Genomic DNA, 25,504 nt, shown 5'->3' with positions numbered 1-25,504 from the left:
ACTCAAGAACTGCTATTCACATGCCTCTGTCCTTTCTGTATTTGAACGAAGAAATTCTGGGGAACGGTTCAGGATAGAGAAACTGCATTCCCGCAGCGTATACAAAGTCTTGTAGAGGGAATTAGTGGAGAAGCTGTCTTCTTCATGGCTGATAATACTTTGACACATGGTTCTGGTATGAATGAAATGTAATTGTACTGCCCAGTTAGTTTAATTAGCACTGCCGTCAAGCCTGAATCCCGTACAGTACGAATATGATGCCCTAAATTTACGAGTTACAAATCTTCATTCCTCCATTCCCTATGGTTCCTTTTGGAAATTACGTGTGCGCTGTGTTGCAAAAGCAGTTCTTATCTGTTGACCTTATGAACTGACCTGTTGGTAGTTTGAACAGATGATATGAGCGCTTTTGTTAGCCGGTCGGTTCTCCCTAACAATTTAGTGGTTTCGTCACTCGTTTAGGATCTGTCTTTAGTAGCGGGCAGCACTGTGCTTATGATTGCTGTTCTTCCACACCGTGGGAAAAAGGCTTCGGTTCGAGTTCTGTATAGAATTTTATTGACTTTTTCTCGCTGTGGCCAAGTTAATGAGCCTCGGACGAGGACCGCATGATCACCTCTCTCCCGAAAACACTAGATTTTTTTATCTAGAAAAACTAGGCAACCAACCAACATAAAATACACGCGTTTTGCAGAGAGTATGCTAACGTCTTATATTTCTGAAGTCATGGCTTTAGTTACTTCAGTGCAATAACCACAACAACTCGTTTGGAAATGTTTGGGTTGAAATCCCACTTACACTGGAGGAATTCTTAAAAAACCTCTTCAGATTCGATTGTTAGTTAACAGAACTAGCCATTGCGTTAAAGATTCTTAAGGAAAAAAAACAATGGGTGGCCACGTTTTCATTTGGCGTTTATGTGCATTTATCCCAATAACTCAGTTACTTTTGGAAATTTTTGAGTAATACTATTGCCATAGTAAGACAAATAACAGATAAAATGTTTTATCGAAGTCCCTTGAGAATGTTTACGTGTTGTCAAAGCTAACTTTTCCAGAAAGTTCGCAGGAAGCCGTAGATGACGTACTAATCATGGTGGAGGTTAACGACAACTTTTTCCATGGTAGTTCGTTTCCGCTGATGAGGTAACAATTTCCGGTCATTAATAAGCCTGGACGATAGAGGAAGCCTCCGATCTGTATCCTCTCTAATGGAGACAATGCCAAATATCCACCATTGAAATATTCCTATACTATAGAACAGGGCTGCGATGTCACCAGAAAATGACTCGGGTAATACGCAGTAGAGTTTTTAGTATGTGAGCCACTCAAGGAAATGGTAGATAACCACTCATATACGCTAGACATACAATCTTAATTTAATTTAAGTTGTGTACGCGGGGCTAATAAGATGGGATTCAATCTGATATCTTGTAGTAATTTGTACAGTGATTTTATAATGTGTGATATCAAATAGCAAAACCGAAAGTGAAGGTTTGCATCTCTTTTAAGATCAGTGACGTAATGCTTTTCAAATATTGTACAGTAAGTTGGGAATAAGATTTCTGCATTCTGCATATTTTATGTTATTAAATTGCATTGTAGTATTTATGGCGTTGAAAAATGTTTGTTGAGCGTCAGAAATCTGCTCTGCCTCTTGTAAACTTGGCTTATTGTATGTATCCAGATTACACTTTTCGTTTCTTTCTTTTTTCCTTTTTTATTTATTTAATCGAGATTTAACCAAATATGGCTTTGAAGAGCCGATCGGCCAGAAGGCGTATGTTCTCATATAAGGCGTGTAGTTTCAGTACACAAGAATACATAATTTATAGATAAATTATACAATATAAGGCTAAAATATGGAGACACCTTTGTGTTCTAATTTAAATTAAGACGGATTTGCAATTCTGGAACTTTCATACAACAGTCTACAAGATTTCACAGAGAATGCAGGGGTAGCTTAACAAAAGTCCTTCACTACGTCACAAGCAGATACCAGGTAGAGAGTAGGAACAATAGCAACAGGCCATAGTAGCTCCCCTCATTTCTCTTGAATTCCAAATGGGGGTCTTATGGGTTAGAAAGACAAAAAATGTTGCCTTTCTAGACTTACAGTGCAAGGTTAGTCTCAGCCAGCATTCTGTTCAGATATGACATTGCTACATAACAGTTTAGTTTCCATTTCTAATTTATAAAATAAATAAATATTGATATTAACAACTTCCAAACTTGAAAAAAAGATAGAAACTTCATTTCGAGAGATGCAGGATAATGGAGATTGCTTGTAAGAGGAAGGTTTATGCCGCGGGAAGGCTGTTGTTATTATTGGGGTTTAGGAGCATCGGCAACTAAGGCCATATTGCTCCGTGTATATTGTCTGTAAATTGCGTATGTTGTGAGGTCCATTTTCTGTTTTGCTGGATGAAAAACCAGAGTTTCCGGGAGAAAAACCATGCTGCCCTCGCTCGAGACTAACTTAGTCACATAGTAAAAAATACTCATAAAAATCCCTCTCGTCATCGACGGGATTCGAACTCAGGTCTTTTCCACCCAATGTGGGGAGGACCGGCGATTCTCTCAATTGTGCTACCACGAGAGCTTGGGAATGCAATGGAACAAAGTTTGTATCAATCATTTGCTGCTTCCTTAGTATTGAGTCTAAGCTCACATGGAAAAAGGCAGGTAAGATGATGAAGAGCTTGCCTGCAACCCTGTTCGTCCAATAATCAATCCAATTGATTATTGCAATGACAATTCGTGCATTTTTCAGATATTCTGGAATCTCAACTGGGAAGAACCTCTATAAATGATTCATCTATCTCTTCATCCTACCAGAATTTGAATGACTCTAACTCTTATGAAAACACATTTCTGCCATGTCACTTTCCAACAATTAACCCAATTAACTTATGCCTTACTACAGAATCAAAAGATGAAATCCTTGCTCACCTGACATCATGGAACCTCCATCCAGACCCGATGGTTTTTACTGAGAATTAGTTCTCTCCTGAAGTTTCAATCCGATTTCAAGACTATGTTCTCTCTCACAGTTGCAGATGTGATTCTAAAGGGGATGGAGTTTCTACTCACGTTCACAATCATCTGCGATGCTCTGCCTTTCCTATCACAAATCTGCCTGATCAAGCTTGTCAAATCACTTTTATCCGCATTGCCTCTCTGGTGAATGGGTGTCTATACCGACCTCCCTCAGCTTCAGTCAACAGCTTCTTTGTAACTCTTGATAATATTCTATCTCACTTCACAAGCAAATCCCTTAGTCTTCTGCTGATGGGAGACTTCAATATTAACATACTTCAAAGCTCTTCCTCTCAAGTGCAAGACCCCCTAGATGTAATTTCTTCCTATGGTTTTTCTCTTCTGACTGACGGAATTATCCCGACTAGAATGGGAGAGAGCCCCACAATTCCCTTCTTGACTTCGCAATTGGGGAATGCTCACTAATCTATGCAGTACTGGATGCAACTATTTCTGATCATCACCCCATTTTAATAGTAATTTAAAATGAAGAAATTGTGGAAGAGATCATGCACACTTACAGATCTGTCACTCTAGGCTCTCTCAATCAGCTCTCTTATGACCTCCAGCAGTCTTCGTGGGATGAGGTGTTTGCTACAGATGATCCTGAAATTGCGACGAACTTCTTCTTTGAGCATATCCTAAATATTTACGAAAAATGCGCGTCATACACCAGGAGCCCAGGGAATAAAAAGACCACTAGGCCGAGACGGAAATTATGCCCATTCATCTCAAACAAAATTTGTAACATGCTAAAGAAAAGGGACAAACTTGCAAGAATTGCTAGAGCAACACGAAAGGAGGCAGATAAAAACAAATACACAATGTACGAAAACAAAGTCACCGATAGTATTCGGTCGGAGAAAAGGAAATATTATAGTTGGAGATGGTAGTTGAGAACGAGGTGCTCATTTCAGATGACCAGGAAAAAGCCACAGCCTTCTGTAATCACTTTAACTCAAGTGTGAATAACCTTTTTAAAGACGAATTTGACTCTAGAGATAATGAAACGACAGAATCTGTCAAGCACTCAATGAGGAGCTCTTTTTTTTCTCGCTCCGCTCTCAGATCAAGAGATTTTAGAAGCAGGACATCAATTAAAAGTAAAGGAAGCCCCTGGCTTTGATGAAATATCTCCTGCTCTGCTGAAGAAGGTCCTTAACTCAATTCTAACACCACTGAAGTATATTTACAATCTTTCCTTTCAATCTGGTAAATTCCCGTCTCAATTAAAAAAAAGCGGTCATTGTTCCTAAGGGGAAACAGTGCAACACTATCAACAATTTTCGTCCAATAGCTCTACTGTCAGTTTTTGCAAAATTATTCGAAAAAGTTCTTTAACTGCGGACTCATGGGCTTCTTGGAAGTCAATCAGCTTATCCATCAACAACAGTACGCTTATCATTCGAAAAGATCCACTGATCTGGCAATTGTTGACTTCTGCTCTAGGATCACGGACTGTCTTGAAAACGGTCACTATGCAATGGCACTGTTTCTAGATCTGTCAAAAGCTTTTGACTGCATAAATCATAAAATACTACTCAACAATCTCAACAATCTTGGCTTGAGAGGAAAAATTAATCTTCTCCTTGAAGACTACTTTACTGATAGGCCATTTGTCGTTAAAACAAACCAGTCTTTTTTCAGACATTTCTTATTTCTCCAGGGGAGTACCTCAGGGCTCACTTCTCGGACCTACCCTATTTGTTCTTTACATCAAAGAATTTCTCTCTCTTCTTCCATCTTCCCACCTAGTAGCGTATGCCGATGACAGTTCCATTCTAATCACTGATAATGACCCTAACCAGCTTAAATGCAAGATCTCTGAAATGCATAGTTGGCTTCAAAAGATTCAGCTAATACTAAACCCAGAAAAATCCAAATGTTTAGGACAAAAAATAAACCATTAAATATTAATTTCGAAATAACATAGAAAGGAAAACAACTCGAAAGGGTGAATGATACCAGGTTTCTAGGAATCTGGCTAGATGACAAGCTGAGTTGGGATAAACAAATGATCACCTTACGAAAGAAGACTTCGTCACTAGCAGGAATACTCGCCCGAGCCTCTGCCTGGGTACCTCCTTCCCTTCTCAGACTAGTATTCCTTTCCTTAATACAGCCTCACTTCACATATGGAATCATCTCATGGGGTACGACCAGTCAAGATAACCTTGAGAGAATCAATTCAATTGTCAATCGATGTGTTCGTTCAATTTTTGGCCTTCCCTGGAATGCATCGGTGACTTCAAGATATAAAGAAGCGAGACTCTTAAGCATCTACCAACTGATACAAAAAGCTGAGGCGGTCTTTGTCTACAATGCTTTGAAAACACCAAACTTTCCTCCTCTCTTCAGATCTTTTTTTTATAACAATAGAAGAAGGAATAAGATATAATTTAAGAAATGAAGCGAACCTGAAGGTTCCGCTTTTTAGAAAAGCCATAGGTCAGAAAAATATAAAATACAGAGGCGCAAAAACCTGGAATAATCTTCCTGAAAATATCAAAAATGCCCTTTTCACTAAACCGGTTCAAGAAGCTCCTAACTGAACACATCATCAGGGATGTCTGATCTAAATCACCTTCCACTCAACTCCTCAACTTTCCACAATGCACATCAGTTTGGAAATTATGTACACAAGTTGAAGAAGAAATAGCTGTCAGAAAGCTTGTAGCACTCTACGCAGTTATTTCATCATTTTTTTTTTCTTTCATACTTGTTATTGTAAAAGTATTCACAATGTAATTATAAGTACTGTTGTTAACCACGCGACATGTTGGTTGGTTTACGAAGTCTCTGTAATGGAATGTAGAAACATGTCCAATTCATGATGTATCTGTTAAATAACACCTGTGTAATTTCAGATCTGCTTTTATTGTTATCTTTTTCAAAGGGAACACCCTCTAAAAAGCCTCTGGCTTATGTGTTAAGCTGAGTTTCTATTTGCCTTCTCAAAATAAAATATTCTTGTTTTGTTAAAATATAAACTTAAGGTTGCATTTTCTGTAATAGTTTATTTTCTAAGTTAATACGTTTCCTCAGTTACATCTGAAACACTAAGTGAAACAGAATTACAATACCCCTCAATGTTGAAATTAGTATAAAAAGATTTTTTGATCATTTTCTTTTAATCTCTATGTAGAATGTGTTTCAAATTCTTTTCATTCTTAGATTGTAACTACGTCACCTTTTAGAATTTCTCGTCACTTAAAATTTTTCCAGTTAGATTACCGGATGAAAAATTAATTAGCAGGAGCTGTTTCTTGGATTTGCTGTCCTCCTCTTGAGTAAACTATTATTTCCTCGCTCTGAGAAGAGCAAAAACTTCGGTGCGTTCTCTACTGTTCACTATCTCACGATTTTCATTACAGACGAAGGAAAGAAAACGAAGAAATTGGACAGAGAAGTGAAAGTGTACGAAAACAGAAGAGAAACTAAGATTACTTCCAGAACACTGTGAACACGAGGAAAATAAGTCACGTTGGCAGTGGGGATTCCACAGTTTACTTTTGGGATTTGGCCGGTATTTGGTGTGTTGCACCACTGCGGAGAAGTCTGAAAGTGATTAGATCAGCAAGGGATTCGTTTTATTTGCGATATTCCCTAAGAAAAGATGTTAATTCTATTTGCCCAGAGATCATAATCTCTCTGTGTAATTGCATAATTTATTTTTCTGTCTATTTTTTTCAATCTGTTTTCTTACTCATCCTTTGAATCCTTTCTCTCTCTCGTGGGTGGAACAGTTGATGGAATCGCCATCCTCCCCACAGTGGAAAAGACCTGAGTTTAAGTCCCTTCGATGGTGTGAGGAATTTTTATGGACCTTTTTCACAACTTGGCTGAGCTAGTCGGTCTCGGGTGAGGATAGCGTGGTTTCGTCTCCTGGAAACTCGAGTTTTTCCTCCAGCAAACAGAAAATCGCCCACAGAGCCCAGACAATATACGCGAAGCAATACGGCCTTAGTGGCTAATGCTCCTAAAACCTTACTACAACAGCCCTCTGTTGAAACCGCTGTCTCAGCACCACTTTTGTCATTGACTTCGAGGCAGTCTAATGGACATCTGTTACACTTATTATCTCTTCAGTCGGTGCCACCGCAATAATCTCGTTGTGGATCAGAGAATTTAAGGCAGTCAAATGTGTAAAGAAAATGTATCGAGGAATACTTCCTGTCCGGATGTAAGGAACTTTTAAGGGTTTTATTAACTGGGACCGAGTTATTCCTGTGCCAGCGAGAGTTTAATGGTAATTTCCGCACAAGGGAGCTCTAGAAATTCGTCTTGCGAAAAAGATATACCGATCACAGGATACACAATTTACAGACACGGTTTACTGATGCTTCTTGGTCTTAGTTGCTTCGACTGAAATTGTAAACAACTACACATAAAAGCGCAATGGAAGGAATCCTAGATAAAGTTATTCTTCGGCGCTTAACACACACGGACTGTGAGGCGTCGTTGTGTCTATAACAGCGTTTATTATTCGGTCAGTTTGCGAGTGTGCTGGATGAAAAATCCAGGTTTCCTTGAGATGAAGACATTCAACCCTCGCAGGAGACCGACTGAATCGTCCACATTGTGAAAAAATGCCGATATGTGTTCCTCCCGTCAGCAGGGATTTAGAACCCAAGTCTTCCCCACACGGTGTGGAAGAACGGTGGTCGTAACCACTGTGCCAACTGCGAAATGCAGCGTCAATGTTTGATTTATTGTGATGACCGGCGCTCAAAAGTCCTAAGAACTTTTGAAAAAAATTCAGACATACCATTGATCGTTGGATTTGGATTCGTTTATTGAGCTCCTCGCATAAATGTCTATATGAAAGAAAGGCACATTTGGAAAAAGATATATAACGTATAAAATTGCAGCCAAATCTTAATTAAAGCTTAAAACAGCTAAATCTATTATGTGAAGTTTAACTTGTGCTTCATAAAGAAGTAATTACTTAATGAGTGTAGGCCATAAAAAGACAACCCAACCAAATTTTAATTTGGCCTTTACTCAAGGTTTTGTTGACCATAATTAAATCCACGCTGCTCCATAACTTTTGTCGGTGGGTGTAAATACACGTTTAATGAAATTACCATATATTTCCTTAGCGTATACTGCAACATAAAGCGATAGTTAATATTTATCAACGTACCGGGACTTCAATTATGACCAAAATCTTTCTGCATTCGCCTTCCATTCGATTAACCAAATGCGCTCGCACAGGTATGCAAATCTGGTAATGGCTCTTCTGTTCATTACCCAATAGATGCCTTGCAGAGCGCTTTCGAACGCGAACAAGGTCACCAAGTTGAAGTAAATTCGCCGTTTGCAATAGAGCACGGAAAGAAGTTCATAAATATAATATACCTATAAGCAGCTAAGCTCGTAAACCCACCTTCGGTAATGATGTCATTAAGGAAATGTATCTTTGATGATCTCGATAATAAAAAAAATAATAATAATAATAAATTGAATAAATACAGCTCGCTCTATGCCATCCCCATTCCCCTTCATACCTTTCTCTTTTGTTCAGACTAAAGCGGTCGCGTCTTTGAAGAATATCACGTTTTATTATCTTACAAAAACTGTTGTTTCCAGATACTCTTTGCACGTGTAATCTGAGATTATACCATCCATTAGCGATTTCAATGATGTTTACGTAGAACTGGACGAAGAGGTCTTATCGTGGACAGGAGCTTAGTGGCAACCTTGAGAATAAATATGAGAGTAAACCTTTGTTTGAAAATAAAATATGACAATGAATTATTGTATTTTTCTGCGCTCCAATAGACATGCTCATAAAGGTACCTTAAGCATTAAGACGTATCTCGTTGTGTTCTACATATCCCTTCCTTTGCTGCTGATGAAACCACTAGCAGACTGCCTATTGCATTTCAGATTCGACTGGAGACAACATCCCTTAAGTCTCCTGCAGATGTAGAAAGAATTAAAATGCAGAGGGGAAAGAGATCCGGATTGTAGGAAGGATGCTTCAACACCTCCTATCCCATGCGACGTAACATAGTCTTTTTTGACATATTAGCTTATATTTTCATAAGCGCTTATTGTCTTTACAATCTTCGTCTGTCTGTCCGTCTGCATGTAATAATTTGATTGCTAGTGGACGGATTTTCATGAAATTTTATATTTTGCTATTTTAAAAAGATATTTACGAGGCATCCTAAATTTCATTAAGATGGGAGAAACAGAAATCCGGCAATTATTCTTTCTTTCTTTATTATAAGTCAGTGGGGAGAACGTCTACACAATGTCCAACTTATTGTTGTAATGAAGTGTAGTGCCAGAAATAAAACGAATTAGAGGTAACTGAGCGACCGGGAGTATGTCCATGTTGAGACTATTTGTACAGGGAAGTGAGCTTATTGCAAGCTACAGTGTCAAAAATCTTAGGTAAAGAACTAAGAGGGAATTACCGAGATTAAAGATGAGTTAAAGAGCTGTATAATGACAGTAACTAGAATTGACTTAGATTTTTTTTCCCAAACTGTGAGGGGAATACCATCAGATCCCGTGGCATAATCATTTAGATGCGAAAACATCTATAGTGGCCCTAACAATGGAATGTAACGGAAATGTGAGACGGAAATGACGTCATATCCCAAATGACGTTAACTCCGTAATTAACATTGATTTGGTAGAGTAAGCAGCGGGCGTGAGCATAAAACGTCACAATCATATTTCCTTATGATTGTGCCGATGTAGTCTCGATGTCACATTTGTATTCTACAAATGGATTTCGCTAATCTCTTCCAAGCGAAGGATGTTTTCACATAAAACATCTTTGGTGCGTACAGGGTTCACACGCTTTAATATTTTTTAAGGTGCTGAGGATCAAACTCTAAATTTGTTTCGCTTACAAAAATAGTTGTTGTTGTTGTTGTAGTAGTTTTTAGGAGCATTAGTGACTAAGGCCATATGGCTCCGTGTATATTTCTTTAAATTTCTCGTGTTCTAAGGTCGAATTTCTGTTTTCTGGACGAAAAACCTGAGTTCTGGGAGAAAAACCATGCTACCCTCGCCTGAGACTGACTAACTCAGCCACGTTGTGAAACAAGCCCATAAAAATTCCTCACGTCATCGATGGGACTCGAACTCCAGTCTTTTCCACCCGGTGTGGAGAGGACAGCGATTCTACCAACTATGTTACCCACTAGAGTCGCAAAAATAGTCCAAGTTAGATCAGAACAAGCGAATGTTGAGTATTCGGGATGGCGCAGAATTGGCGAAATTATCAGAAAAGGATTTATAGTATTTGGAAAATTCTCTCGCAATTTTTATAGGGCTGTAAATTTTATGGTGGTTGAAAAAGGTGGATTTCGAGGATCTTATATTTTTGGCCCGGATCCAAAAAAAAAGAAAAGAACGTAAATCATTTTTATTTATTTATGCAGCTGGAGACATTGAGCCCACCCCAGGGCATTTTTCTGTGTCTCGGGGTAAGGGCCTTGTTTTGTGGATTCCAGATATTTTTAGAAACTAATTCTATTTCTCTATACCGTATTCTTCGTTGTCTTCAGATGAAATAACATCTACGAGAATCTGTTTGTAGGCTAAAACATCAGAGAACAGAACTATAACCCAATTTTCAGGGCTCCAAATCACATGTTCATGGCACTAGTTTCGACGAGCTCTGCGGTCGTTCGGGGTTAATGGAATACCAAACACTGGCTTCCTTGAGTAGAGTGCACTTGAATTTAGCCTTCTTTACACAGCCCAGTTGGAAATGTTTTCATCTATGGCCGCAGCAACCTCAAGAGACAGTTGATAACAGGACATCGTAGGGTTCCATGCTCCATCTTGTTGTTAGAGCCAGATAGCGGTCTTGGTCTGGGTGGCGTAGTCGTCGGGCGACCTTGGCCAACTCTTCTTGTAATGGTTCCTGTCTCCTGAAACCGCTTCCATGGTGCCTAGTCGTTACTACGTGACACATTACGCCAACGTGCCACCTCTGTCTTCTACTGCCTGGCTTCAAGTGTCCAACTGCCCGCCATCTCAAAGAATCATCTAAACGACGATGACTTGCCATCCTGAGTACTGGAGATGTGGCTATCCCACTGAGCAAGCCAAAAAACGGGAATGAAGTGATGTGATCCCAACCCGTGTTTTTATAGGCATGAATAATTTGCATAATGTGCGGCTCTGTAATGTGGTAGACTAATTTCTATTGGATACTCAAAATTTGAATCCCAGGCGACACTGTTCACAATAAAATATTCATGAAAAACATTTTGTTCTGTTAATTTTGTCGAGTAGTGCATAATCGGTAATAATTCCAGTTAATTTGTGCGAGTATTTGAATCTGTTTTGCAGTGCTGTCGATCAATATCTAAGTTAGTCACTTGAAATAAAGTTCACAAACGTATTTAAAATATGAAAGCTAATTTTTTAATTATTTCATTATATTATGCAGTAAAATATTGCTATTTTCAATATTTATATTTGGAAAGCATCAAAACATTGAATAAACAAGTTAGTTAATGTGGGCATTGAGTTACAGTTCAGGTACATCAACAAATAGTAATAATTCATGATTTATATAAAAAAAAAAAAAAAAAAAAAAAAACCCCGAAGGGAAAAGGATCAAAAAGCAATGACTTTTGTGGGCGAACCAAGAGCATTTCCTTTCTTCTCATCATATTGTTCATAAGTCCATACATGTTTCTTCAATCAGTGCACGGTAATAAACATAATATCCACTGCTTCAGCTACAATATACAGTATATTAATAGCCTATGTGATATGCAAAAAAAATAATAATAAAATAAAATAATCAAATAAGAGAAATTACTGTCAGATTTCTATTGGACCTGTTTTAATAAAATTTCGGAATACTTAAGTCCTTCTGATAGACCCAAATATGATGAAAATTCATTCACCGAGAGTCGAGTTATTACACGCGGACGGACGGACTGATTACAGGTGCCTTTACACATATATGTTATCGATCCTAAAATGTATAAATAGATAAATGCAAATTAACAATTCATTTATCTATTTTTACCTATGATCTTCATGACTGAATTTTCTTTATTTGCATTAAAAGAATGCAGTAACTTAGTACATAACACCCCTCACAGCCAGGCGGCAGGAGCTTACAGTGGATTTGTTACCAGAATTTTTAAAAATACCTCTTAATTTTTTACGACTTATAATATTGTATATTATTAAATTACTTCCCAAAACAGTTTTTTATATTTAAAACTAAACTTCAGAGAAGAAAACACTTAGGGATTTTTCCTCAAAATCGTCTCCCAAATCATCCTTTCAAGTTAAGCAGTAAATCACCAGAACATCATTTACTCGTCACTCAATACATTGTGAAGTCTGTATACCAAGTAGCCCTGTACAGTTCTATAATTACTGGCTTCTGCCCCTAACGACCCCAAAGTATATTAAGAGGAAAAGTATACCAACTGTTATATGAGCAACCTACCCTAAGATTCGATTACTGTAATTGAAGAAGCAATGGTAAATAACGTAGTGCGCCATTATCAATGACATTAAGCTGGAGGAAGTTGATACTTTTAAAAAAACCCCTTCTGTAAATTCTGAAATGAATTTCCGATTCTGTAATCATATCAGCATATTTGTTAAGACGGCTACTGCTTTATTATACTTCGTTAAATGACGAGGAAGACATTTTTCCCAATTAAATTTTTATTCTTAGAATATGCTATTAAATTTCTGCCATAATCAGAATAATGTTAATCCTCAACATCGATCAGTCCAGGTCAACCTTCTGAAACATTTATGCAACATAAAGTTTCATCTGGCTTACGTATTACACGTAAAAATTATCCCTCGTATTTCCAGCTTGTTTTAATACTCTAACTCTAAAATGTTTTGCTTTTCAAATTTACATAGTGTAGTTTGGTTTAATCACTTATTGGAATTTTATTTATTATCATTACGCTTTCTTGTAAATAAACACCGCTGCTGTATTGTAAACTTTAGGGTTTAACTGTAATCTCAATAATAAGATAAAGGTAAACTGCAGCCATTATCAACCCACTGCAGGATGGAAGCCTCCTCAACGATTCATATTGAGGGGAATGGACCATAATGTGCCACGCTGGTCCAGTGCAGGTTGGCAGATCAACCGTATTGAGCAGTCAGTGGCTTGAATCCCGGTCTACTCAAAGAGCGTGTGCTACTGTACTCCCGCTCCTAATCTTTCGGCTACGTTGGCATTCTTCAGGACTACCATATTGGTTATAATCGCTAACCTTTCACAGCACGTGGTCTGGGTTCGATTCGGTTTCGATGGGCCCAACTGCTATGAACTTTTCTTGTTTCAGGCGAGTGTGGTAAGATTGTTCCTCGCGGAAACTCAGGATTTTCATCCCGCGAAAGAGGACAAATCGACAGCATTGTAGAAATTGTGAAATTTGCGGGCACGATATGGCCTTAATTGCCTCTGAGTAAAATCTAAGCAATCTAATCTCATAAAGATATCTCTATATGAGATTACAGTCTGATACTAATAATATTGGTATTAGATTGTAATCTCACAAATCTTTCATACCCATTGTAATTAGTATTAATACTACAGTAGCAAAACGATGCAAAGAAGAAAATCGTATGTACATAGATTGTGTCCTCAAAACTAAGTAAATATAAAGAGATAAAATGCTGCCCAGGTTTTGTATTTAATCTACTTACAAAAAAGCTATCCAATTCCTCTTGAAATCTAAAAAGACCTCTGACTCTACCACGCTAGATGATAACTTATTTCAGCTATTACTGAGGACAGATTCAAATTAAGGAAAGATGGTTATAAACGATATGTCTTTTTGTTCGCATCATCCTAGGAAGAATAAATATATCTCTGTAATTAAGTTTGCTCAAACCTTAAAGGGTTGAGCAAACTCCTCAATCAGATTCCTACCCAGAACTTAGTTTAAACTTTGCAGTTTTCTCTTCGGGTATCTTCTTGCATCTAGAAATGTTCTTGTTTTCCTGTTTTGTATTCTTTCAAAGGAAAAGAATGTTTTTTGAAATCATTTAACTGTTAGTTCTTAGTAACCATAACCAATGGTGGGACATAAGTAGTATTCCCTAATTAGCGAAGAACATTTTCTGCAAACAAATTGTAGGATACGGTTCCTACGAGCTATAGCTAATTGCAACAATTCGTTATAGAATCAAAACCTTCAGAATAAAATGAAACTATCTATTAAAATAAACAATCATATTGCTCTGTAATTATCGAAAGAATCAATGCAGTTCTATTCTGTAGTTAATGTGAATCTCTTAGCGCTAATAGGATTGTGAACTCTAGTTGCGTTGCTAACTCTGATTAATGTGATTCTAACAGGCCGTTAATACGATTCTGAGTTCTGGTTAATGAGCTCTTATATTTAGTTAATGGGATAATAACTTCATGATGTTCATGATGATGATATTTATTATCCTTTTCATTGTTTTATTATCTTCGAGCGTTGCTAATATCAGTTATTCGAAGTTTGTGCATCCCTAAGAGTACACGTTTTGTTAGTGGACAAAAAAGAGCGAGAACACACTCCAAGTTAACTTAATGAAGCTTGTAAAAGATATTGGAAAATACCCACTGAAGTAGCATGCCAAGCATGAGGGAAATAATATTCTCAGTAATCTGTTTGTTATTGAATTTTTTTTGTATGTTTTGGTTTCTCGGAGTTCGTAAAGCATATAATCACAAGCAGATCTTGAAAATTAGTTATATTCCATGTTTTGGGAAGAATTTTTACGTTGTGTATGCATTCTTAATAATAGAAAAAAAGAAAGTAGGAAGGAAATTGAAAAGACCTCAGAAAACTTGGAATTACACTCAAAACACAACGTACTTTGTTAAACTAATTTAAAGTACAGTTAGCGTAGTGTCCCCTCAGTTCTTTTTGGAAAAGTAATTCGTTTCCACTACAAGCTTTCGTCTTTGGAAGCACAGAAGAAAATAAATTTTCAACAAATGCAGAAAATTGGTACGAGTGTTATGACAAAGAAAACAAGATTTTTCTAACTGTATTACTTTTCTAGTTGCAGACGGCTTTTCTAGCTGTATTTGACTTAACTGATTTTCAACTTTTTTTTCAGACAAAAAGAAAATGTACTCAGATTTATTTAAAATATTCGAAAGTTAATATAAACTATGCCCTTTCTTCATTGGTAGATTTCTCCTTTAATTGTAATCCAGAACCCACTAAATGAAGTATTATTGACTTTTAAAGATGAATGAGTTATGATGCTTGCACAGCGTCAGGATCTAATTACAAAAGTCAATAAATGGTTACATAATAACATTATAAAAAGCAGCAGCCATTATCAATCCACTGCAGGATGGAAGGCTCCTGAACAATTCATGTTGAGGAAAATGGGCCATAAACTGCCACGCTGGTCCAGTGCGGGTTGGCAGATCGATTACCATCGATTAACAATAAATAATAACTTTATATAACATGTATGATTGTTGGAATATTGCACATAGAGACAATCATCAATACAATAGTATCTGAATCCAATTTACATATGCGCAGTGCCAAGAGAAATGGCTGGAGTTATAGCGAAGGTGCAGTTCATGATTATACAATTAATCAATCTATTATATATACAATTTTAGTTCCATGTTCGTGGAAGAGAGTCCAAACTGTTTTGTCCTTTTTGAGTTATGACAGCAGGAGAGCAGAGGACAGATCTTATGAGATTCTGTACGTTGGCTTGATGGTAGGTTTCTTCAAGTGTTTGTCTGTAATTATTGGCACTGATAAATTTATCTGGATTAATTTCAGGGCTGTTGAAAAATTGACTAGGAACATATTCTTTATGTTCCTAGTCAATGTTCCTTTTCCCTTGTTCCTTTTCTCTTCTTCTTCTTCCCGAAATAATTTCGTCAACAGAGGGAATCAATTCTTCCAGACAGCAGTTTCGTAAGGGTGGGCGTATAGTAGTGAAATTCTTAAAAGCTTTTTTCAGTCTATTAGGGTTTCCCCCATGAGTTATTCCGGGTTTTTTGGACCTACGTCATGCAGATCGACCCACGAACATACTACGTGTAAGGCGATATACAGAAAAACTGCAGTAACTAGAGAAACTTAAATGATGCACTATTGCCTGAGTAGCCATTGAGTCAGAAACGTCCAATAAAATTTATTCATCAAAACACAGGTTTTGTGGTGCCCACATAAATTTATTCTAAATTGTCTTTCACTTGATGCTCGATCATGACACTCTCTTACTCATAAAAACAAATAAGAAAATATTATGCCCAGTTCTTAATTTTCCATAATAAAATCTTCCTCGGGAAGACCACGTTTTCTTATAAAAATTAAATGTGAGTCAGCTCCCATACTAAAGCTGGATGGTCTTCTTGGTCGATATGCTCTACTGCACGAACTGTCAATACGCTTCCTGCAAGCAACAAAAAAGGATTTACAATTCCTTTAAAGCTCATGATTACCGGAAGTAGTGTTGTTCTGCTGCAGAACTATTAGTTAGCTCTCCCAGGACAAAGTCCCTGCCCTTGTAGATGTGGTTCTTGATTGCCAGTGTTGCCTTCCAATCCTATTACCGTACTAGACGAGTCTATTCCTTCTTTATCAAGCTGCCAGAGTTCATTAATGGTCTTCAGCCAGCCGGCCTGCAGAGCGCCTGAATTGTTGATCACCTTCGTCATTTGATGTCGACTCTCATTTCTGCTTCTCCTGATTTTCTTTTCCTCTGGCTCATTCGCTTTCTAACTCTCTCTCTCTCTCTCTCTCTCTCTCTCTCTCTCTCTCCAAAGCACTTGGGCGTTTTTGTTTTATGTTTTGAAAGTTATGTGAATTAGGAAGTAAATGAATTTTTAGTGTTTTTCAGTTGACTTACGAAGAAGGATAATTGCATTTTACACTCTTACGGGTTACTTATTGCGTTACATTCTACATCCTTTTTTACTAAAACTACACAGATTATGTTCATTAACTGTTTCCCCAGTTTTACAGATTATTTCTCCTACGTTTCATGAATAAATTCTTAACGGATATTACGCAATGGGGAAATTTATATTCGTCAAAAATTAAAACTATGAACTGTTTTTTTTAATAAATCGTACTTCAAAAATAAAGAATGAGTATTTTTTAAAACTGATAAATTATAAATAAAAAATGATTTTTTTTTTTTTATAAAATAAATATCGTACCTCGATGTATATCGCTTTTGTTAGACTTCGACTCGATATCTAAATGCAAACTGTAAACAAAGTTCGCAATTTATTCCAACCACTTCTATTCTATCAATCGTGAACACAACATCAAATCTGAATGTAGTTCCAATTCAGAGGTCAAAGAGTGTGGCTTAAATAATCTTCATTCCAGCGCTACCTCGCTGAAGTATATTATTATTAATATTATTAAAATATTATTTAACATTATACTATGTATTACAGTATTATTATTATTACTTATCCTGTTGGGGGATTCTATCCATGACGGGTACTGGTACCAAGTGCGCAGGGTTGTTGTTATGTTCGGCTATTACTTTTAGTCGATGAACTCTCTGATTATACTGCAGGTGTTCAAGATTGCAACTTTCTGGAGTTCCATGTAGGTGTTCTCTGGGAAGCCTATTGCTGTTAGACTCTTGTGTACGGTATTTGACACTGTGATCGGGGTGGTCGTAACTTGTTCCCTATTCCACATCTCTTTGATCTCTTGCCTTAATTCTGTGTTCTTCCTGGTCTTTTCCTCGTAGGTTTTCTTCAAGTTCCTGGTGTTCGGCGCCTCTGTGGCGATGACGGTAGCCTTTTCCTTCTTGTCAACGAGGTTTATGTTTGGTCTGTTGTACGGGATTATCTTGTCTGTTATTTTGGCGCGGTCCCAGTAGAGCTTGTGAGTTGAGATCTCTAGTACAGACTGGGGTTCGGACATGTAATACGGTACAAAGTGTACCAATATTGATAGTACAAAGTTGATCAACTGGTATTTCCTTGCTAGTGTGTAATGTATTAACCTGGCGACTTGGTCGTATCTATGAGTGTATCCCGTTTGGATGATCACCCAGCATCCTGCGGTGATGTGTGGGATCGCTTCTGAGGCTAGGTGGTGATGGATTCCTGGTGTTGATTACCTGGTCTCAGATGGCGAGCTAAATCCTCCACTCCCGGTGTAGAGTGGCCCTGCTAGTGCAAGCCATTTTATCTATGTGGGCTTGTTGGAAGGCATGGTAATGTCTGCCATGGAGTGCCTTCTTTGCCCATCTTTCTATCTTCGTTTCTTCCGGCTGTGCAGAAGGGGTCTCCTCGCTTAGGCTGAGTGCGGCATGCCGCTTGTCTGTCTTCCTTATAGCCTGGCAGAGTGACGCTGTGTTGTAACCATTCAGCTTTCTCAATCGCTTTCTACTGTGTGCTCGATGAGATCTGCCAAGTCCATTACTCCTCCTTTCCGAGTTATGGTCAATCTCTCCACTGACGACTTCGGGTGGCGTTGGCGGCTATTGGTCATCATTGTCTTTGTCTTTCTCATTATCTTCGCAGCTCAGTGTTAGTGCATTCTATGGTTCGACAGAGAATGTTAGCACTGGGACTACATAGGTGGTTTATAGCTTTAACTGTATTCCCTCCATTCAGCTTTACTTTGAGCAGGGTTCTGAGTCTCTGATAGTATTTTTCGACCAGGCAGAGCTTTATCCCTTCTTCTCTAACTGCTGAGGAGCTTGCATCATCTTCTCCTCTCTCTTCTCCTCTCTCTCTCTACCTCTTCTCTCTCTCTCTTCTCTCTCTCTCGATGGTGTCGATCTCTTTACCTCTCTGCGGCTGGTAGTTTTAGTCAACTAATTTATCCCTGGTGCAATCCGTGGGTCTTGAATTTGTCTAGTCCAATTTCCACCCTAGTGTCATGGCTTAATTCAGTGATCAGGTATAGCTGTTGGAGTTGCTCCTCGGCTGCCCTAGAGAGAAGCCGAGAGAGAGCTGTACATTGTTGGGAGACAGGCTGATCGGCCTGTATTTCGCCTCTTTCACGTATTTCGACCCTAGCCTTCAAGTGTATGATTTTCTTGAGTAAGAAATTTTAGGATTGTTTCTGGGTAACTTACAATTAGGGTGGACTGCACTGATAGGTGCTTTTTGTGTGTGTGCGCGAAAGTAAACTTCTTGTACCAGTAGTTGTGGATGTTATCTATTCCTGGGGTTCGCCAGTTCTGGGATTTCCAGATTGCGTGTTGTACTTCTTCTTCAATATGGAAATCCCTAATATAAGAAGGCAAGCATACGCCGATGATTCTTATACTGATGCTGCAGGCTAATAGCAGGACTCAGCTGGAGACCCATGCAAATCAGGCCATTTCTGTTCTGCAAGGATGGGCAAATGGGAATCTACTGAACATCTCACCGGAAAAAACACATTCAATACTCCTCAAGGGCTCCCTTGATCCCAGGAGGCCTCCCCAGATCAAGATAAATGGAATAACCATGAAACTCCAAACAGAAGTCAAGTATCTTGGCGTTATCCTCGATAGACACCTCAACTTCACACCGCATCTTAGTTACCTCAGAGTAAAATTCAGGAAATATTCTGGCCTATTCGCTAGAGTTACACGCAGAGACTGGGGTCTGAAGAAGAGGGCACTCGCCATCCTCTACAAGGCATTCTTCATCCCGGCACTGGCTTATGCAGCGGGAGCTTGGTACGCTAAGGCAAGCACTGCTGTTAACAGGAGGAAATTGGAAACCATCCATCGAATAATTCTCACAACAACCAGAGCATGCTGCACGGTGAGCACCCACGCTCTCCAGGTCCTTGCGGGATGTCTCCCTCTGGACTTGGAGATTGTCGGCCGTGGGCTGCTGCACCAACACGCCAAAGGAAGGGTAATCACACATTTGGGATACACTACGGACCCAACTCTGACTAGACCACAGGAAAAAAGACGTCTTACAGACCACATGAGAACAGTGTGGCAGAATCGATGGAATGACTCCACTAAAGGCCACATAACTAGAAGCTTCATACCAGACATTGGACGTGTTTACCCTATTTCCCCGACCTGGTACTCTCCTGTACGTCATACCACTTATCTGCTGACAGGGCATGGCTCCTTCAGGAAGAAGCTACACGATTTTGGAATCTCGGACATAGCGCAGTGTAGATGCGAACAAGAAGAAACTTGGGAGCACCTGCTCTATGAATGTAATATATATGAAGACCTCCGTGGCCTGCTGTTTACCAAACTACGCTCCATCCTTAGAAATCAGGAGGACATAGTGCTGCAGGAAGAAGAAAACTATAAGGCTTTCACGCTTTTCGCTCAAAATCTCTTCGCGAGGCAAAGAGCACTCCCACCACCCTGAAACAATGGCGACCCAGATCCGACAACTTTCCGGGCCTGCTTTATCTCCTTTTCCCGGTGGGGGACACCCCTGTCTCCCCCTCTCCCTGCAAAACCCACTTTCCCTCTGGTGTGGCATGGGCATTCCCACTGAACATTTGGGGGCCACCTCCTCTATTGGTCCCTTTCTTCTTTTTCTACCCTCCAGCCTTCCTTCTCCCCAACCAAATCTGTCTACCTTCACAGCGCACAGCCCCACATGTCAAAATTGTAACTACACCAAAATTGCTTGCCCGACCCTTTTCTTCGGCCAAAAAAATAAAACTCATCCAGCGTACAATCCATTCTCGCTCTTAAGGCAAATCTCTATGACCAAACAAAGCACTAACAGCGATTAAAGCCATGTTTTTTTTTTTTTTTTTTTTTTTTATAGGTCCTAGCCATTGAAATCTGAGGAAAGTAGGTGGCAGAACTTGACAGAGTACTGATTCCTTATTGGTAACACCTGGCTAGCCTCCACGTGGCGCGGTATGGGCAACGTCGGGTCCCATCAGGGGCCCGATGGCCAATACGCCAGATGAACAATGGGCACAACAGACTACACTATACACGATCCACACACTAAATCTCTGGCTTGACAGGGCACTGTCACTCGATACAGAGAACACCGCGGAGATGGGAGAAATCCCAGGAGCCGCTAGACCCTCAACATACCAAATACCAAATGTACTTCTTCTTCGTGAACTCCCATTCTGTCATCTCGTGTACGTCCTTGATTTTCTTCCGTTCTTGTCCTATTCACGGAGCTCGGATATTATGTCTTACTTCATCGCTCCATAGGTTGCCTCAAAACTCCTCGATCGTCTTCTACTAGGGCAGTCCTTTACCTTTTTTCTCCTTTTCTACGATAATCCTGTAGAAGACTCTTTCGTTTTCATCGAAGATTCGGTCGTTTGTTTCCTCCGGGCGCTCTTTTTATTGGCGTATTCTCTTGCTTAGTTCGAGGAGGTTCTGCTTCAGTGTGTCTATTCTCATATTCTACTTCACTTTCCCAATCGGCTTCTTACTCCAATTAGACTATTAATACTGGGTCAGTTGGGCCTTTCTTAACTCTTAATTCGTCTATCTTCTGCTGAAGCTTTCTTGCGTAATGGTTACGCATTAATACAAATTAATGCGTAATTTGTATTCTTATTTTTCCCCGAAGGTTGGTTCCACCTTGTGATAGGTATTGGTACGAAGTGTATAGGGTGGTTGTTATGTCAGATGTTACTGTTGGTCGAGGAATTCTGGACTATACTGCAGGTGTTCAGGATTGAAACTTTCTGGAGTTACTTGTAGGTGTTCTCTGGGAGGTCTATGCTGCTAGCTAGGCTCTTGTGTAGGGTATTTTGACACCATGCTGGTGGTTGACACGGTTGGGATGGTCGTAACTTGTTCCACATGCTAGCTCTCTTTGATCTCCTGTCTTAGTTCTGTGTGCTTTCTGATCTTTTTCTGGTGTTGGGCACCGCTGTCGATCAGGTAGGTAGGTTGCCTTTTCCTTCTTGTCGACAAGGGTTATGTTCGGTCTGTTGTGCGGGATTTTCTTGTCCGTTATTATGGCGCGGACACAGTACAGCTTTTGGGTTGGGGGTTATTATTATTATTTACAATCTTCTCTATACTCCTGGACACCTGGCTGGTTAGAGGGATGTTAAAGCAGTGATAAAATAACATAACATAACCGACGAGTTACACGTTTGCTCTTGAAAGTAGAGTATTGTACTTCAATAAAAGTTGTTTCTGTGGACTGTTACAGTGCTGACCAGTTACGCTTAAAAGTAAGGGTAAGATATTGCGCATTATGATTTGTGTATTATAGGTTTAAAATCTAAAAATAACAGAAAATAAAAATTAAATCATTTTGATTTATGGTTAATTAATAACGAGCTAAAAAGATGAGCCAAAATTTTAGTCGAATTTCCGATGAAGCTTTAAACTGTGAGTTAGATTAAAAGCTCTGTTGAACAGTTACTTTCTAACCATCACTAAAAGATTTGTCAAATCCCAAACGAAATAAATTTTCATTTATGTTCTTCTATTTGAAGAATTCTAGAAGTCTGTAACAGGAGTAATAAATTATTCATTTCTGTGTTTCGATGTGTCGCTTCTTTAAACACGGTTCCTTCTTCCCTTAGGAACCAAATTTCTGCCGCGCTGTCAAGTCTGCTAGATGTAATAAATAGTTCGCTCGTTCCAGTAGCGCCCTCTTGAGTAGAACAGTGCACTGCTTTCCCAGTTTTATGGAGTTCCTTAAAGTAATTCTTAAATCATGTTTTTAAGGATTGCTATCTTGAATACACGTAGAAGCAGGAGTATTAAGCCCATTCAGGAGACATCATAATTGTTAAAGCATACACAGTTTATGTACGCATTTCCCTCTTCCATGACACTATAATGCTTCTGTCGCTCTTTGGAATCTTGGGATTCATAATCCGAACGGCGAAAACAATAGTGGATCACTGATGGAGAGTATGGTTTTCTCCATTGAAATATTGTGGCTTTTCGGTTTGAGTACACGCATAGTACTTGTTTTTAAGTCTTTTTTTTTCCCTGTGTATTATGTATCTCTTCACAACCTTGCATAACAATACACGCGAAGCTTGCAAAACTGCCTAAAACTTCATTAATACTACATGTGATATATGAGTTTCTTTTTTACCATACAAATTGTATGGAAAAAATAAATAATTGTTGGATTTCTCTTTGTCCCATTTTAATGAAATTTGTACAGTTCAACAATTATTTTTAACAAGCCAAATACAAAATTCCTTGAAAATTAGTCCCCTGTGATTCCATCTGTTACGTGCTGACGGTTGGTCGGACGGACATGGTGAAGACAAGAGGTGCTTATCATATACATGTATATGTGAACGCGGCTGAAAATGTAACAAGCTCATGTAAACTGGTGATAACAAGTGTGTAAAAGCTAGTTTCTTTTCAGTGGATCTCAAACATTTTTTTTTTCTTACCGTGAATTCAGACATCAGGGTCAAGGTCCATAAATGATCAATAAATAATAAATGTAGCCGGATTTGAACTGTTTCGTATGTAATAATGGCAAAGATGTTATTACGAAGCATTATACAGTGGCGTACAAAAAAACTGCATCGCTTGTGAATTTTGCAAATAATGTGTTTTGCGCCGCATTGTGGGTTGCAGAAATGTTCGAAATGCATTTGTTAGATGGGATATATATCTCTGTGAATGAAATCCAATAAAAAGCATTCCACCTGATATACCTAATTGCCATAAATATCTTCCGAAAGGTAAAATGCGTAATTAATGGAAATATGAGAAATCATGCAAATGGCAATCATGACAACCAAACATACATTTTATTGCAATTACGTGTAAAGAAATGACAAGTTTACGTAATAGTATTATGACTGGAAATCAGCAAAATAAGTCCTCACTATTTTGTTGTTCCTCCTCGAGCTGCAATTACAGCCTTGCAACGATCTGGCACAGAGTTAATCAACTTCGCAACTTCTAGACATACGGTTGCCCAATTTCGTGTTGCCTTACAATGTCTCCTGCAGCTGAATCTTACTTGTTGGCTTCTTCTGAGCAATTTTACACGACATTATGTACCAGCAATTTTCAATATGGTTCAAAATCTGCACTGTTGTTGGGCCACTACAACACTGTAATGCCAGCATTTCTGAGGTATGACTGCACCTTAAGGGAGAAAAACGAGGGAACACATTGGTGTAAGTATATTTTAAGCCTTGTGAGACAAGAAGACAAACTCGTCATTAAATCTAAATAGCATAAAACTTACCAATTTTGCTGTGTGACCAGGTGCTGAGTCCTGTTGAAAAACGCAGTTTTGGACGTAGTAGTAGTGACATGTGATGCAAGAAAGCAAGTGTATGAGCTTATGCAGCATGAGCCAAAAAAAAAAAAAAAAAAGTTCCCTCTAAATGTTTGTCCAGTTCCTCCTTAAATTTATTCAAGCTATCAACTTCCACAACGACAGATGGAAGTTTGTTCCAGCAATTAACCACCCGCTGGCTAAAGGCAAATTTCCGCACATCTATTCTACATCTGTCTTTCCTCAATTTGAATTTATGCTCCCTTAGGTTCGTAATCTGAACAAGTGGAAGAATTCCATCAGAATTCAGCATGCTCAACCCATTCAAGGCCTTATACACCTCAATCAGATCACCTCGCGGAAAGCCTCTCTTGGTAAGAGGATCCCTTCATTCCCCTCACCAATCTTGTTGCCCTTCTCTGTACACGCTCAAGTAAATCTACATCCTTCCTAAAACGAGGCCTCCAGACCTGTATGCAGTACTGAAGGCGTGGCCTGACCATTGCCTTATGCAGAGGGACAATCATCTCCTTCTCCCTGCTAGAAAAATTCCTATATAGCATTGATAAAACTCCATGACCTGCCCTGGCAGCCTGTCTGCATTGCTCAGAAAACTTCATATCTGACTGCACAATTACTCCCAGGTCTTTCATTTTCTACCACCTTAAGTGTAGTTCCACACCGTTGGTACGTTTCTCTGGGGTTACTTCTACCCATATGCAGTACTTTGCATTTGTCAAGGTTAAACTTCAGTTGCCACTTCTTAGCCCATCTGCCCAAATTATCTAGATCCTGTTGCAGTAGCACACTGCCATTACTGTCATTAACAACCCTGCCAACCTTTGTATCATCTGCAAACTTCGATATTAAGCCTGATATACCTTCATCAATATCATTGATAAATATACAAAACAACAGAGGACCTAACACCGAAACCTGTGGGACTCCACTAATAACATTAGTCCACGAAGAGCAGCACCCATTGATTACCACCCTCTGTGTTCTCCCACGCAACCATCATTTCATCCATTGTAGCAACTTACCCTTAAGACCTCTTTGTGGTGATCCCTAATAACGGGTTTCAGGCGCTCCTCCAAGATAGCAGTGTAGGTTTCTACATCACCGTTCCGTTAATAAACTTAATTCGCCCCACCCCTTTGCTTGTTATGCATCCCCAGACCATGTGACCGGCAGGAAACTTTACAGTCGGTGTTATGCAGTTAGGATGGTGTGCCTCTGAATTTCGTCTTCTGACATATCGCTTCCCACTCGAACCATGTAAGTTGAATTTCGATTCATCAGAAAAGATGACGGT

This window comes from Mastigoproctus giganteus, chromosome 2 (assembly GCF_048544385.1).
Source record: "Mastigoproctus giganteus isolate SK-2022 chromosome 2, ASM4854438v1, whole genome shotgun sequence".
In the NCBI taxonomy this organism is placed as follows: Eukaryota; Metazoa; Arthropoda; class Arachnida; order Uropygi; family Thelyphonidae; genus Mastigoproctus; species Mastigoproctus giganteus.
Note: the sequence above shows the minus strand (reverse complement) of the source record.